Source organism: Belonocnema kinseyi, chromosome 8 (genome assembly GCF_010883055.1).
Source record: "Belonocnema kinseyi isolate 2016_QV_RU_SX_M_011 chromosome 8, B_treatae_v1, whole genome shotgun sequence".
Classification (NCBI taxonomy): domain Eukaryota; kingdom Metazoa; phylum Arthropoda; class Insecta; order Hymenoptera; family Cynipidae; genus Belonocnema; species Belonocnema kinseyi.
The window spans coordinates 56,378,278-56,394,534 of NC_046664.1; positions in this window are offsets into that span (position 1 = coordinate 56,378,278).

The window sequence follows — 16,257 nt, forward strand, 5'->3', positions numbered from 1 at the left end:
CACACATATATATTTTACAGTTGCATGTACTATACATTTTATACATTAAGCCTTCACGGGTCTCCAGGGCAGCATAACGGAGTTATTTTTGTGTGATAAAATTAATTATAAGGTATAGGAATTTTATCATCCTCATCAACTTCGGTGCGTATAATGACATCATTAGTACTGAATCGCGAAACACTACATTCAATTCTCTCATTGCACCTTCCCATTGAAAATGCTAATTTTTCTTACCTGTTTTGCAACTTATGTTATTTTAACTGCTAGTTATTGCAACTACGTTTATATAATTTCATTTGTGAACATAACTTTTTTCAACTTCAATCTGCTATCAAAAGTATTAATCTTTCTAACTATAAATGGCAATTATTAACTTTGTAGTATATTTAGAAAAGGAAATGGAAAATGTATTTCTTCGTATAGCTGCGGCTTTAATACTATTTTCTCGGCTATATCCTAGATTGCCATCGAATTTTTGTAAAGATCAATATTATAATGCCAAATTTTACGAACAAGAGTTTCTCCAAGCAAGAATGTACAGTACGTACAAACAATTTCAAAAGCCGCCAATCTTAAAAATAATTAACGAAATTGAAAAAAACAGACCTATTATAGGTATCTGGAAATGTTGACGGCGAACAGTGGGGTGAAATCGGAAAACGAGGTTCAAAATGACATTTAGAACGCAACTGTGCACCGATTTTATAATTTTTTTTTTTGAAAAATTCAGAACTAAATTTTTCACAAAATGGTGAGAGTAGATTTTTTATTTTTTTGTTTATTTAATTTTTATTTTAATGCAAAAATCGAAAAAAATGTCGATTTTTCTAATTTCATTTTTTATCTTCTAGACAAAATTTTTCTTATACTTCTCGTCCCTTGAATTTAGTGCACAGGGGTATAAGAAATATAAAAAAATTCTTAACTTGCATCGTTAATTGTTATAAACAAATTGTATTAACAAATACACGACATTAAGGGTTATTCGGCTTTAACGTATATTTCTGCTCTGAAATCGCTTGCTTTCATTGTGAAGATGATACGTGAATATTTAAATTTAACATTAAATGTTATTTGTTTATTTTATAAACAAATTATAGAAACAAATTCACATTTTGGCCGCTTTTAGGCGAAAAGAAACCGTTTTTTCTTTCTACCTTGTTGCAATTATGTTGCCAGTGATGTTTTCTGAAAAAAATTTTGTCACCTATCAATATTTGTTTATTTACAAACAAATTATATAAACAAATGCACATTTAGGCCGTTTTTAGGCGAAAAGGAACCGTTTTTTCTTCCTATTGTATTGCAATTATGTTGGCAGTGATTTTTTCGAAAAAAAATTTGCTACCCATAAATATTCGTTCATTTTATAAACAAATTATATAAACAAATTCACATTTTGGACGCATTTAAACAAAAATTAATCGGTTTTTCCTCTCACCTTGCTGAAATTATATTTACAATGATGTTTTCTAAAAAAAATTTTACAAACCAGCAATAGATGTTTATTTTATAAATAAATTATATGAACAAATGCACATTTTGGAAAAATGTTGCCAAGCATCACTAATCGTTTATTTTATAAACAAATGTACGTTGCAGATATTTATGGTCAGAAAGAAATCGTTTTTCTATTATTATTTTTCAAACTATATTGACAATGACTTGCCTAGTAGAACAATACAATTTATAAAATTTATAAAGAATTTTAAGGAAAAAATAGACATTCTATATATTACAATAAGTATAAGGATCGGGGTGCTTTTTTATCGTGAGTCCCCTTGCCTCTCACGAATCACAGTCCACATTTTTTTTTGAAATTTTTTTTCGAAAAAATCACTGCCAACATAATTGCAATACAATAGGAAGAAAAAACGGTTCCTTTTCGCCTAAAAACGGCCAAAATGTGCATTTGTTTATATAATTTGTTTATAAAATAAACAAATAACATTTAATGTTAAATTTAAATATTCACGTATCATCCTCACAATGAAAGCCAGCGATTTCAGAGCAGAAATATACGTTGAAGCCGAATAACCCTTAATGTCGAGTATTTGTTAATACAATTTATTTATAACAATTAACTATTCAAGTTAAGAATTTTTTTATATTTCTTATACCCCTGTGCACTAAATTCAAGGGACGAGAAGTATAAGAAAAATTTTGTATAGAAGATAAAAAATGCATTAAAATAAAAATTAAATAAACAAAAAAATAAAAAATCTACTCTCACCATTTTCTGAAAAATTTAGTTTTGAATTTTTCAAAAAAAAAAATTCTAAAATCGGTGCATAATTGCGTTCTAAATGTCATTTTGAACCTCGTTTTCCGATTTCACCCCACTGTGCGGCGCGCGACGGTTGAATCTCGCGCTTCGCGTTGGGATATTTATTCTTTGCATTGGGAATGCTTTAATAAAACTTTATCAGAAGGACCTCTTTTAGATGGCAGTATTTTTATGCATCTTCATATTCTGAATTGTCTACTTAATTAAGTATCGTTAAAGATTAAGTTTTTCAAAGATTTTTAAGCTTTGAGGTACACATTCTGCTAGTGACACTCGCGCTACGCGCTCGATTTCCGACAGAAATTTGTAAACACGTTTTGTTGAATCTTTTTTTTCGTAACTTTCGTCGCTTTTCCACCCTTTTCATCAATTTTTTTTATTTTCAATTTTACTTTTCACGAATAAAACAAAAAGTACGCGGTCTCTCAAGAAGTGATTTTTAACAAAATTGTAGATCTTTTTCGGGATAACAATTTTTGTGTATTCATCTTTTTTCGTTTCTTACATAGTTTGACCACAAAATGGAATTTTTGATTTTTCATTATTCTTTGTGCCATCAAAATTTGAATTTTCGATTTTCCAAGAAAATACAAAAATTTGTTTAGATAATCTCGTAGGGCTACAAAAAGAAATATCTTTCTTTCCTTGACTTTTTTCATATCGTGCGTTTTTTGGCTTCAAATTTGGATTTTCGGTCGATTTTAAAAATATTGAAAATGCTATAAGTCTGAGAATTTTCTTTTATTTGAAAAAAGTCATTAAAATATATTGTTAGTCCTTTTTAATTCTATGAATATCCGTCCATAGAATTGTCAAATTCAGAAAAAACTGGTGTCAAAAATTTTCAAAGTGCGCTCACTTTTTGAATTTTCATCAAAATGGCTGGTTAACGAAAATGTCCTTTGTTTTAGGTCCTAAAAGAAGTATGCCAAAGATGGATTTAAGCCGTTCATTTTTTCGAGAGTTATTGTGTTCACGGATGAACGGACGGCCGGACGGACGGAGAGGCACACAGACGCCATCGTAAAAACTTGATTTTCGGATTCACGGGGTCTTTAAACGTTTAGATTTGTTGAAAAACTGGTGTCAAATTTCGGACAATTCTAATACGTTCTCAATCATAAATGATGAGAATGTAAAAATAATTCAGGTTAAAATTGTTTATTTAAAAGTAGTTATCAATTTTTTTAGTTTTTGCTTTCTCTTCAGGGAGAAGTTACAATTAATATTTGTTTCTAATAATCAAGACCTCATTTTATTCTTTAAAGATTTCTCTGCAATTCTATTTTGGTTTTTAATTAAAATTCGAACTATGGTTGTTTATAAAAATAACAATCGTATGATTTCTAGATTAATTTTTTAAATAAAATCAACCCAAACAGAAATGTAGAGTATCCTTTGAAGAACAAAATGAGATCTTGATCATCAGGATTAAATAAGCATTGTGACTTTTCCCCAAAACGAAAGTAAAAACTAAACCTCTTAATAGCTACTGTTAAATAAACAATTTTACCCTGTATTATTTTTGTATGAAATGTGCTTAGAAACCTCTGTTAAGATCGACAGAAATTAATAATAGATCTATTCTGTTCGGTTTTATAAATAGTTTCAAAGAGAGGTAACTTTTGGGACTGATTGTATGTAATCTGCATCCTTAAATAACTATTAATTAAATAGGTTTATAAAGCATTTTAGTTTTGGGAAGTATAATGTATTCCTAACTCAACAGGAAGTATGAGGACACTGAACGACTAAGGGCCAGTCCAAAGACAAGTCGATCAAAATATCTTAGCAAAGTAATCCAATGACAGAATTCTACTGAGCCCTGTCCTATTTTAAAAAAAACTTATCATCTCTACCCGTGGAGAAATCGCCCAATTTGATCCCGACTCCCGACGCCTAAATTTAAAATTACTCCTTGTCTCAAATAGTCAATATGCAAATAATTTTTAGTTCAGTAAATAATGTAAAGTTAAATTAGTTAACTTTAGCTTGTAGGTAATGCTATTTGACTATAAAGTCACATTATTTCCATTAATTCTTTAGTGACATTCTCTATTTGTTAATTGTAGGTATTTTTTTTAATCTGTTGAAAGCTTATGCATATATAGATTTGAATTTACCGCGCTAATCTCGGATATAATCGATTAGTGATCCGTTCGATTATTAGGAAACGAAAGAATGGAAGACAAGTTTGTGAAAGTGACAAGTTAACAGATAAACTAGGGTACTATATTAGAAAGGAATATGCAACCGCCATTCTGGTTCCTGGACAGTTCGCGGGAAAAAATGCGATATGCATGTCGTATAGTTTAAATAAAATAAGTTTTAGAATATAAGAAAAATGCTCTACTGCAGTGCTCCGTTTTATAAAAATAGAAGCGAGGATGGATTAAAATTTTACCGTTTTCCACTAGAGCGAAGAGGACTGTCAATGTGGATCATAAATTGTAGACGCGACAAATGGAAACCGAATTTAAATTCAAGATTATGCGAAGTTATTCCAAATATTTATGACTATCACAAAATGATTCAAATATAGGGGGTCTGAAGATTATGTTTACATGTAATTAAATTGCCTATGAGCATTTTTTGATATATTAAAGCGAAATGAGATCCACAAGAAAGTAAGGTTAGGAACCCGTTTTTCTACAGAACGACGCACATTAACCCACGCAAATAAAAAGAACGTATGATGTGTAACATAAATAGCTATCATAATAAACTGTTAAAAAAGTATTGTATTAATGTTTGACCTGTAGTCTATTATTATTTTATTATTTGTTAATATTTATTTAAAAAGCCATATGATTATAATATTAGCGCACGCCTATTTATAAACTGAGTAAAATTTCGTTTGCAATCATAATTTTTGCAAGAGCTACTTTTTGGCAAATCTGTGGGTAAAAAAATCATATACTTGAATTTAAATATTTCATATATTATATCATATGTAATTTTATTTATAATTTATGTTTTGATAACAATGCTTCAGTCTAATTTAAAAATAAATCATCTATATCATGTAAGCGTATTTATGTCATTCGATATCAATGTAGCGTTTTTTAATTTAGCGGGGAACCAGAATGGCAGCTTGCATATTCCCATCTAATATAGTACCTTAGATAAAATAGTATACATGTGGATAAATAGCTTTAAATAATTCTCAATTCACCACGCTAATAATTTACACAAAGTTTTTATATCAGTAGCTTTCTAAAATGTCCGACAGCGAACTTCGTGATAGTGTTGCTATTTTCAAGATCATTTATTGTAACATTAATTGTAATTTATTCTTTGCGTAACAGTATTAAATAGATTGAACAACGGGAACCAGAATTGGGACCAATTATACAAAAATATTTAACTCTTCTTTTTAGTGCGCTGTAAAGGTAATTGAATAAAAGGTATAAAGGTCTTAATGCTGGAACATCATAGGATTATAACCTCACTTTTTTATTCTTTGTTTCACGTGCCAAAACACTCAGGTTATAACATTTAATTTTCTTTATTTTTTATTTTACTTTGTGTAACTTGATATATTTTTTGCATCTTTTGTTTCTAAATGAAAGTATTATGAAAAACGCATTGTTATCATCATTAATCAGAAATATTGCAACAGTGTTTTTTAAAAAGTTTTAATGGTTTTGGGAGGACTTTACACAAGATGATTTTAACGACTGTCGGATATGACGTAGTTGTAAATCGACCCTTACATTCTCTTGTGTTTTCTGTAACAGTTTCCGGAAACGTACTTAAAGGTAAGTAATTCATAGCAATTCATTATAATTTTATGATAAAAAAAAAATTTTTAACCTACAAACTAAACATAACGCTGAGATTTTGAGCCGCGGGTGGGGGGGGGGGGTAACTCTCTTTTTATTGTAAATTCAAAGATGTACGCTGCTGAAGGCTGGTGACCTTCTCAGCATGAAAACACAAACCCAAGACGACACTCTCGGATCCAGTTCTACTTCCCCCCCCCCTCTCGCAACCATCCCTTATTAACTGAAGTTTTTGGTGGGACTGACGTTAGAACTACAATCTCCACCATATGACGATTTGATACTTAACTTTGACATGATTTCGATTCGGAAAATAAACTTATTGCATAAAGGTGTTAGTTGGGCGTATAATCTAAACAATGAATAATACAAACTATAAAATAGCCTCGGAAAGGACTGGAACTTTTAATAACAAAAGGCATGCACACGGAAAATCTAAGGATCATGCTTTAGGCGACGAATGGAGACTGGGTGTTTGGAATGCTAGGATACTAAATGATCTCAAGGTAAAACAATTGCGTGAAACTATGGACGTGAAGAAACTAGACATTTTACGTGTGTCTGAAACAAAGAAAAAGGGATGCGAAACAAAAGACATGAGAAACGGCGTGTTGAAAGGCGGATTTGAAATATGGTCAGAAGGAGACAGTGAATCACATGGTAAACAATGAGTTTGTCTGATTTTAAATGAAAGAGCAAAGCAGCATCTCGGAGACCATGGTTTCGTATCTTCCAGACTGCTGTGGGCTAGAATTAAAGTAGGAATCAGAAGACTATTTATTATAGCATGCTACACGCCGGTTGATAGTTATCCTAGAGAAATAAAAGATGCCTCCTGGGACACATTAAATGACACAATAAACATTTGCGAAAATGGGGAAAGAATAATTCTACTAGGAGACATGAACGGTTGGGTGGGCATACAAAATCAGGATACAGAAAAAGTATTAGGTAATTTTGGGGATCCAAGAGCAAACTATAATGGAGACAAATTAGTTGGTCTATGCTTAGAAAGGGTTCTGTTTATTACAAATACTTGGTTTATGCATAAAATGATCCACATGTACACCTGGTCTGAAGGAAATAGCCGCAGTATAATTGACTTTTATTGTTGCGGATAAAAGACTTAGAGAGTTAGTCAAAGATACAAGAGTCATAAGGAGTCCTGAATGCAATACTGATCATTACCTTCTGATCTCAAAAATTAACTTAGGTCAGGGATGGAGAAAAAAGAGAACCAGGAAAGCAAAACAAACGCGAAAACAGGATACTCAAACGATAAGTAAAAGAAAGTAAAGATACAATTAGAGCAGAAGAAGAGATGAAAATACAAAACGACTTTGAAGGAAGCAGGAAACTACTTTATAAAAAAATTAAAGGAAACAAAAGTACAGAATTTATGAACATGAGAAATAGTAGGCGGGAAATGATATATGATGCAGACGGAATACTAGAGGCTTTCAAAGCCTATTTTAGAAGACAATTCGGAGATGAAGCTATAGGACACCACAACTGCGATGTTGAACACGATGCGATGGAAAACTCAATTAAAAAAGTCTGTGTCACTGAGGTTAGGGATACAATTAAGAACTTGAAAAACGGTAAGGCTCCCGGGGTAGAAGGTATTAATGCTGAAATGCTTAAACACGATGGTGCGTGCATACCACATAGACTGTGCGAATTGATAAATTTATGTTTCGAGATGGGAGACGTCCCAGATGATTGGAAAAAAGCGATTATCTTACCAATATACAAGAGAAAGGGAGATAAAAGCGAGTGCAATAATTACAGAGGGATTAGCTTATTAAGCACCGTAAGTAAAATATACTAAAAATACTTATTCGTAGGTTAATGAAAATAACAGAAGCAAAGATTTGGGAAGTCCAAAGTGGGTTTATGCTAGGAATGTCATGTACAGATCAAATATTTAGCTTAGGGCAAATAACAGAAAAAAGTTTGAGAGAAGGAAAAAAAGTTTTTTGTGCATTTGTTGACCCAGAAAAAGCTTTTGACAAGGTAGATAGAAGTAAACTTTGGAAAGTCCTGAAAGAGTATGGAGTGAATGGATAGATCCTACAAGCTATAAAAACAATATATACAGCTAGCAAAGCGAGTGTAAGAGTGAATAGGAAACTGAGTGACTGTTTCGATATTATTTACGGAGTAAGACAAGGATGCGTTATGTCTTCATGGTTATTTATTTTTTTGCGACAAGTGTTTAAGAATGGCTCTCTTCGACAAAGAGGGAGTGGATCTCGAAACAGCAAGGGTACGTGGGTTAGCATTCGCAGATGATAAGGTTGCTATGGCAGAGTCAATCAAAGACTTACAAAGAATGTTAAATAAACTAGATGCAAACATGAAGAGCATGGACTTCAAAATTAACGCAAATAAAACAAAAACTATGGTGTTCAAAGGAAAGAGTGAGAAAACACTATGCAATATTTTATTAAATGATGAGAGAATGGAACAAGTTGATAAGTTCGTATACCTTGGCAGCTTATTTACTAGGGACGGGAAGATAGATGAGGAATTAGATAGACGCATAAACGAAGGTAAGAAGGTTATTGGTAGAGCAAGTCCCCTTATCAGATGTAAAAATATTGAGGCGTCCTAACGGTAGGATGCCAACGCACGCGACACGATTTGACGGTACTTAACCAAAAATAAAAACAATAAATAACTAACCGAGAAGTTAGCGCTAGAAAGTCTTGCTCGCGTAATTGAGCAAGATGAGGCTAGAAGTTGGCAAAAACTAAAAGGTGCTCACTCGCTTGTTCAATTCCGCGATCTAAAGCTTTCTAGCGCTTACTTCGTAGTTAGCTTTATATTGTTTATATTTTTGGTTAAGTTTCATATAGTCGATCGCGTGCGTTGGCATCCTATCGTTAGGGCACCTCGATATATCAAATAAAGCTAAAATGGCAATATGAAATTCTATATTTTTTTACCGACTGTACTATACGGTAGCGAGACATGGACTTATTAAGAAAAAGATAAGAGTAACATTAAAGCAATTGACATGAGATTCATGCGCATAATATGCGGGAAAACCCTGATGGACAAAGTAAGTAACGAGATAATTCTAAAAGAATGTGGTGTAGAAGTGACGCTGGGAAAGAAATTGGTTGAGATGGTTCGGACATGTTGAGAGAATGCCAAATGAACGACTAACGAAACAAGTGTATCAAGGTAAAGTAAAGTAAATGCGGAAAGAATGGTTAGAATGTGTGAATGAGACCCTAGTTAGAAGAGACATAAGAAGTCTCAGAAACGCGAGAGCCTGCATGAAAAAATGAATGGACATAAAAGAAGCTAGAGAAGTATGCCAGGAGAGGAACCTTACATAACGACTTCGTGAGGTTCTTCGCTGGGGGTGATTGCTAAAGAGATTGATCAGCAACCTGGGTCGGAGCAGTGTTGCAGAACGAACGTGTTATTTACTCAAATAGCGCGAGAATTCTGGATCAATCTGAAAAATCTCTATCCCTTCTACACACTACTCCTTTCCCCTACCGAGTGAGTCACGCCTACCCTAAAAGGGAAATGGCTTAATGGTGCAGTTGTTTAGTCGTGGCCCAGCGGGGATGGGCGCTGCCAGGGTACTTTTTTGGAATGCCAAAAAGTAAAAAGGTTAGGCCCAATAGACTAATTTTTCGAAGACAGTTGATTTTTTAACAAAAAATAGATGATTTTTGAACCAAATAGTAGAACTTGCAGCATACAAAGATACATTTCCAATCCAATGGTCGAACTTTTAAATAAAAGAGATTCAAATTCAATCAAATATTAGACTGTTGTAGAAGAAAAACAAATTTCATAAAAATAAGTTTAGTTTCAACTAGAAATGGTGACTTTGCTGGCATGAAGAATGAATTTTGAATGAAGGAGTAAATTTTTTTGTCTAAAAGGACGAATGTCCTTCAAATAAAAAAAAAACAGTGACTTTTGAAAAATGAAAAATAAATTTTTAACAAAAGTAATAATTCTCAATTAAAAAAGATAAATTATTAACAAAATAGTTGAATTATTAACCAAAAAGTTGAAGCTTCAACAGTTGGAAATAATTTTCTACTGAGAAAAATGACTTTTTATCCAAATATATACATTTTTAAAGTACAGATGAATTATTATCAACCAAAAAGTTGAATTCTTGACAAATTAGAATAATTTTTTACTCAGAAAGACGACTTTTTAACAAATAATATGAATTTTATACAAGATCTTTCAATTTAATTTTCCACCTATAAGGTGAATTTTCAACTCAGACAATATGCATGTTAAGTTTCAATATGGTTGTTTCGCGATTTTAGAGAAAATAATTTTTTATTCTGAATCGAAGGTGCGTTATAATTTTTTTTTGTGTCGTTCAGCAAAAAAAAAAATTATTAAAAATCGAAGGCGGTAAAACACTTTTTGAAATTGGTTACACGTGACTCAGAGGTTCTCATAATTATCTATCAATGTGACGATGCGAAACTCATGATGAAGAGATTAGGCGGCCACAGTCTGCTGTCAATTTTGACTACATTTAAGTACTTTCTAAATGAAACCTTTATACAAAAGTTTTGGTTTTAAATGTTTTTCCCCTGTTTATAATATTTTTTAAACAATATTTTGCGTCTTCAATCTACGATGTGCACATAACCAAAAGAAAACATCGGCACAGAAAAAGATATTTGAGAATCACTGACATGTGAGATTTGATTGGCGGAAAATACGACCCCTTTGACGTCAAAGGGCCCCCCAATCGACATCGTAACAGAAAAATCATATTTCATCATTAAATTAAAAATAGTAAACAATACGTAAAAAATATTTTATGAGCGTTTTTATAATTAGAATTTTATACACTATAAGATCCACTTATTGGAAAAATGATATCTGACTTTGGAAACAACCCTATTGAAAATGAAATAATTACATTTTTCGACTAAAACTCTGATAAATATGAGCTTTGCGCAACAAAAATAAATAAAGGAATTTTCAATTAAAATGTTAAATTTTTAACCAAAAAAGATCAATTTTCAACAAAGCAGTTGAATTTTTTATGAAAATGATTACTTTTTAAAAACGTTTTTGCATATTCAAGAAAATAATTGAATTTACAAACAAATAATAGAATTTTTAACCGAAAAAGATGAATTCCGAACCAGAAACATAATCAGCAAGTAACCTCTCAGTCCACAAAAGCTTCAACCATACCAAGAGTTAATAAAAAATATCACGATAAGTTTTAGAAGGAGAACGAAATGTCCCAATCAACATCGACTTCAATCATTTGATTATTATTATTAAGGAACCTGGTCAGGGCCAGATCGGGCCTTTTTTATGGATACCCCAGCCTGGCCCTTATCGGAATAGACGTTTCATTTCGAGTGTGGACCTGACTGGAATCCCCGACCGGGGCCAGATTATGCCAGATCTAGCCCCGACCAGGGCCACTTCGAAATTTATGCATGGGTAATCGTAAATATGAAAACGGCCCAGTAGTAATCAAATATTTCGCATTGATTTCCCTGGAATTTCGCTTTGAAAAGTTACTCCTTCTCATTTAATTAATTCTGACTCTCAACTGCTGACCTGTTTGAGGTACCAGTTGATTAATAATCTAATACACTGGCATGGGCAGTTTGTTTGGTGTTTGGTTGGAAAATTATGATTTGTGTTGGCTTTGAGTCAGCCAGGATGAAACCGAAGGAACGATTAATGAATAGTGCAGAAAGTTGGTGGAGTTGTACTACGAATTTGCGTTGAACTGAAGTGATTTCCATGCGCTGCCTTTGTTTTTAAATAGTGATGGTACATCGGAAGTGAAACCTCGGATACTATTATTTGCTTGAAAATAATTGGAATTATCTATAAATAATAATGATTTAATAATTATGTAAATTCTCTTTCGTTAAAGCTCCTTCGGCTTTAATGAACACATTCGCATCATGTATCTCGTGATTCGCTGCTTATTCAGATTTGAAAAATAAATTACACATTTTATTCTTGATGATTACTTTAATATTTTTGTCTTAATTTACATCCTAGCGTTGTGTGGTTCTAACCAATTTCTAAATGTAATGGTTTTCATCTCTTGTTTCGATTTGCAAACATTTATTTGTTCATTTTTTACTATTGATAAAACATTTACTCATCCTATCTAAAAATTAATAATAAAAAATTTGTATATCCTTTTGGGGTGAAGAACTTTTGTTTATTAATTTATTTAGTACCTTGTGTCGTTTTTCAAAAAATTACATTCTTAATCTCAAATTTTATTTTTCACGAGTAAAACAAAAACTACGCGTTTTGTCAAAAAAGATTATTAATAAATATTTAGCTCTTTTTAGGTTAATCATTTTTTTCGTTTTTTTCATAGCTCGTGTCACTTGTCCCAGAATTAAATTTTTATATTTGAAATGCTGTCTTTTAGAAATAAAACAAAAACTGCGTGTCTTAAAAGAAAGTGATTGATAAGAAATTTGTCAATATTTTGTTGTTTTGAAATTTTGAGTTTTCATTATTCCTTGTACGATAAAAATTCCAATATTGAATTTTTCAAAATAATTCTGAAAGTTGTGTTATTAGTCGCATAGGTCTTTGAAAGAACAACGTTCTCCTTTTCTTGACTTTTTTTATATCGCGCGTTGTCTGGCTTAAGATGTTGATTTGAATTTTTTTTTAATTTCATAACTTTGGTTATTTTATTTTTATCAAAAAAAGTTGTCAAAATGAATTATTTGAATTTTTTAGCACCGTGGATAGCCGCACATAGAATTTTTAAATCTTGAAAAAATTGGTATCAACAATTTTAAAAATTGTCTAACTTTTTGCATTTTCTTCCAAAATAGCTGATTAACGAACTCGACCTTTCTTTTTGGGTTCTGAAATTGTGTGCTGAATAGAAAATTAAGCCGATGAGTATTTTAAAAGTTATTCGCGGTATGCAGACGACAACAGTCAGACACCATCGTAAAACCATTTTTTCGGATTCAGGGGGTCTCGAAACGTGGATAATTAAAGAAATCCGCGATAGTCAGTTTTCACAGAAAACAAATACCTTCTTATTATGATGAGAATGTAAAAAGGTTATTTCTGCATTGGATTTGCGAAAACGCCCATTTTTTTGTGTTTTCTGCTACATCACCTCATGAGCTCTAGTGGTGAAATCCATGACCATTGATCCTGTGAATATACCGCGTAAGTATTTGATTTTTTTGAGGTTTGTTTGCCTAAAAGGAAATTCGGAATTCGTGTAAAAGTTACACTAATGTGTAAGAAAAGTGTAACCAGTGGAAAAAACTATTAATAATAATTATTCTATATAATTGCTTAAAAAGCCTGGGTATTAAAAGTTATTTCTCATTAAAAAATTGGTTAAATGGTCTAGCTGGGTATGTCATTCAATCCATGTTAACAGAATGAATCAATCAAAACACAAGTTTCACAATATTAAACTTTTAGCGATCAATAAGCGATCAAACAAAGATATCGATACCAAACATCGGAGAAAATTTATCGATGCATCGAAAACATCCAACTTGAAACATCAATGTCAAAAACATCGACACCGAAAACGAAACATCGATGTTTCGATGTTTTTCGATGTCAATAGTTTTAAGTACGCTAAGCTACTGGTTCTGGTACTAGCTGACTGAAGGGATTATACGAGTTGTTGTACTGTGGGAGCGATGACCCGGCGCGGTTGCTGCCCTAGCTGGTGGCCCTTTACCAGTTTTCCCCTGCCAGCCTCAAGAGTCCAGAGTGAAGAACATGCAACCAACCGACGCAACGCGACATTCTAGAATCAAGAAGTCCCGTATATTCGTAGATGACTGTATGTACATTAGCCATAAGGGTGGTCCTTATTTTACGATTCTGGATTCTTCTTAGTTTCACCCCTCTATTTTGTTTGAATGGACAAAAAAAATTATCACCAAATTTGAGCGAAATCGGTTAATATTAACATGTGGCCCAAATCATTCAAACTTTCTCATGCAATTAACATGAAGAAAAGTAGCACCAAATTTCAAATGCAGTTAATAGGTATTGTTAAATTTCATCGAAATCCTTTGGGTTTGTACAATTATGATCTTCAGACTATGTTAAAAAAAAATCCTATACAAAAAATCTTTTTCTCAAAATTCACAAAATGGCGGATCCCTAAATATAATCCAAAATTACAATTTCCACAATTAATATTAAAATATCGTCAAATTCTTAAAAGAGGTAGATTTATTTATTAGAAAGCACGTGCTGAGAATTGAAATTGTGAAAAAATTAAGGACAGCCACCCAAATTTTGTTTTTTCAAACTCATTATTTCTTTGTTTCTCCGTGACAAATTTTCAGGTGTCAATTAAAAGGCTACATTATTGTCAAGAAACATATTTCGTAATGCATGAAAGTCAAGATTAAGAAAAATGCAAAATGGCGCCTTATTAAATACTCAAAAACTGGTCTTTTTAATGCATGTCATCCAAAGAACTTCAAATTTTGAAGAAAAATCAATTGTACTGTTGCAGAATGTATGGTTGGAAGTAGATCTCGAAACTTTAACTTAATTAAAAATAGCGCCTCATTAATATTTTCGAAAAGTCACATCATTTTTACAAATTTAAACAAAATATGAAATTTATTTTCGGAAAGGATTTAGTGATTCTCAAAACATTAAAAAATTCGAAGTTTGAAAGGTTGGCTCATAAAATAATAATAGAATCAACATTTCTGACTTTTTGGTGAAAAGTTTTCAAATTTCACAAAGGAAAAAAAATTCCCAGTATACTGTAGCTGTACGAACATTTCAAGCAAATGGTTTCGAGAATCACCAATTTCTTTCTCAACATTTATTTTATATTTTGTTTAAATTTGTAAAAATTATGTAATTTTTGAAAATAGGAATGCGGCGACATTTTACTTTGCTGAAAATTGCGAGATCTACTTCCAATTATACACTATGTAATAATACAATTGACTAATGAGCATTTTGATTAAAATGATTTTAATTGAAACTTGAACAGCTGACACCGAGAAACTAAGAAATAATCAGTTTGAATCAAAAATTGGACAGGCATCTTGAATTTTTTCAAAAATTGTAATGTCAATTGTTATGGTGTACTTTTTAATAAATAAATCTGTTTCTTGTAAGAATTTAACGAAATTTTGTTGTTAATTGTAGAAATTGTTATCTTGGTTTAAATTTAGGGATTCGCCATTTTGTGAATTCTGAAAAAAATTTCGTGTTGAACTATTTTTTCAAAATATTCTAAAGATCATAATTATTTAGAGCCAAAGAATTCCGATGAAATATTAAAAACAAATTAGCAGCATTTGAAATTTTACTGTACTTTTCTCTATATTAATTGCATGTAAAACTTTGATTGATTGGGCCACATGTTAATATTAACAGATTTCACTTAAATTTGGTAGATATTATTTTTTGGGCATTTAAAACAAATACGGGAGTGGAACCAAAGAATGAAAAAAAATCTAGCAAGAGTCCCCGATGTTACTCTTTTTCAAAAGGTCCAAAAAGTCCCCTGATTAAGAATATCTTAGGTAGGCTTTCGATTTCTGGGTTATAATAATTAATGAATTTGACTGTAATCGACAGGAATTGGGGTGATGGGATTGATTTGATTGAGGTACCTATCAAAAATATTAAAGAATTTTACCTTACAAGTAAAAAACTCAGATCGACAATTTTACAAAAAGACTTGTTGATAAATGCAAGATTCAGAGAGTTTTTCCTAAAAAGACTTTTAACATCAATTCATACAAATACCTTAAAAAATTAAAAATCTCTCTTAAATTTGACGATTAAAGATTTCCATTAACAGATACATTTTTTGGATTTGAATATTAAACAAATTGTAGATAAATTTAATCAACAAAAACCGTTTTATGTTATCAAGGAATGTTTTGAAAGAGAAGTCAAACTTTTAAACATCCATTCTATTTTTTTTTATCAAAATTAATTAGACCCCTAGTTTTCGGACATTCTAATCTGAGTATTCAAGAGTTATTGACATTTTAGATTAAGTGAGGGTTTTAGCAATAAATTTGGAGAAAAAATTATATTCGAATTACTTAAAATTACACAGGCCCACAAAAAAACAAAAGTGTCTGTGCAATTGACCAGACCTATATATTCTTATGTATTTTTCGACGCTGAATCCGAATTTGCAATAAA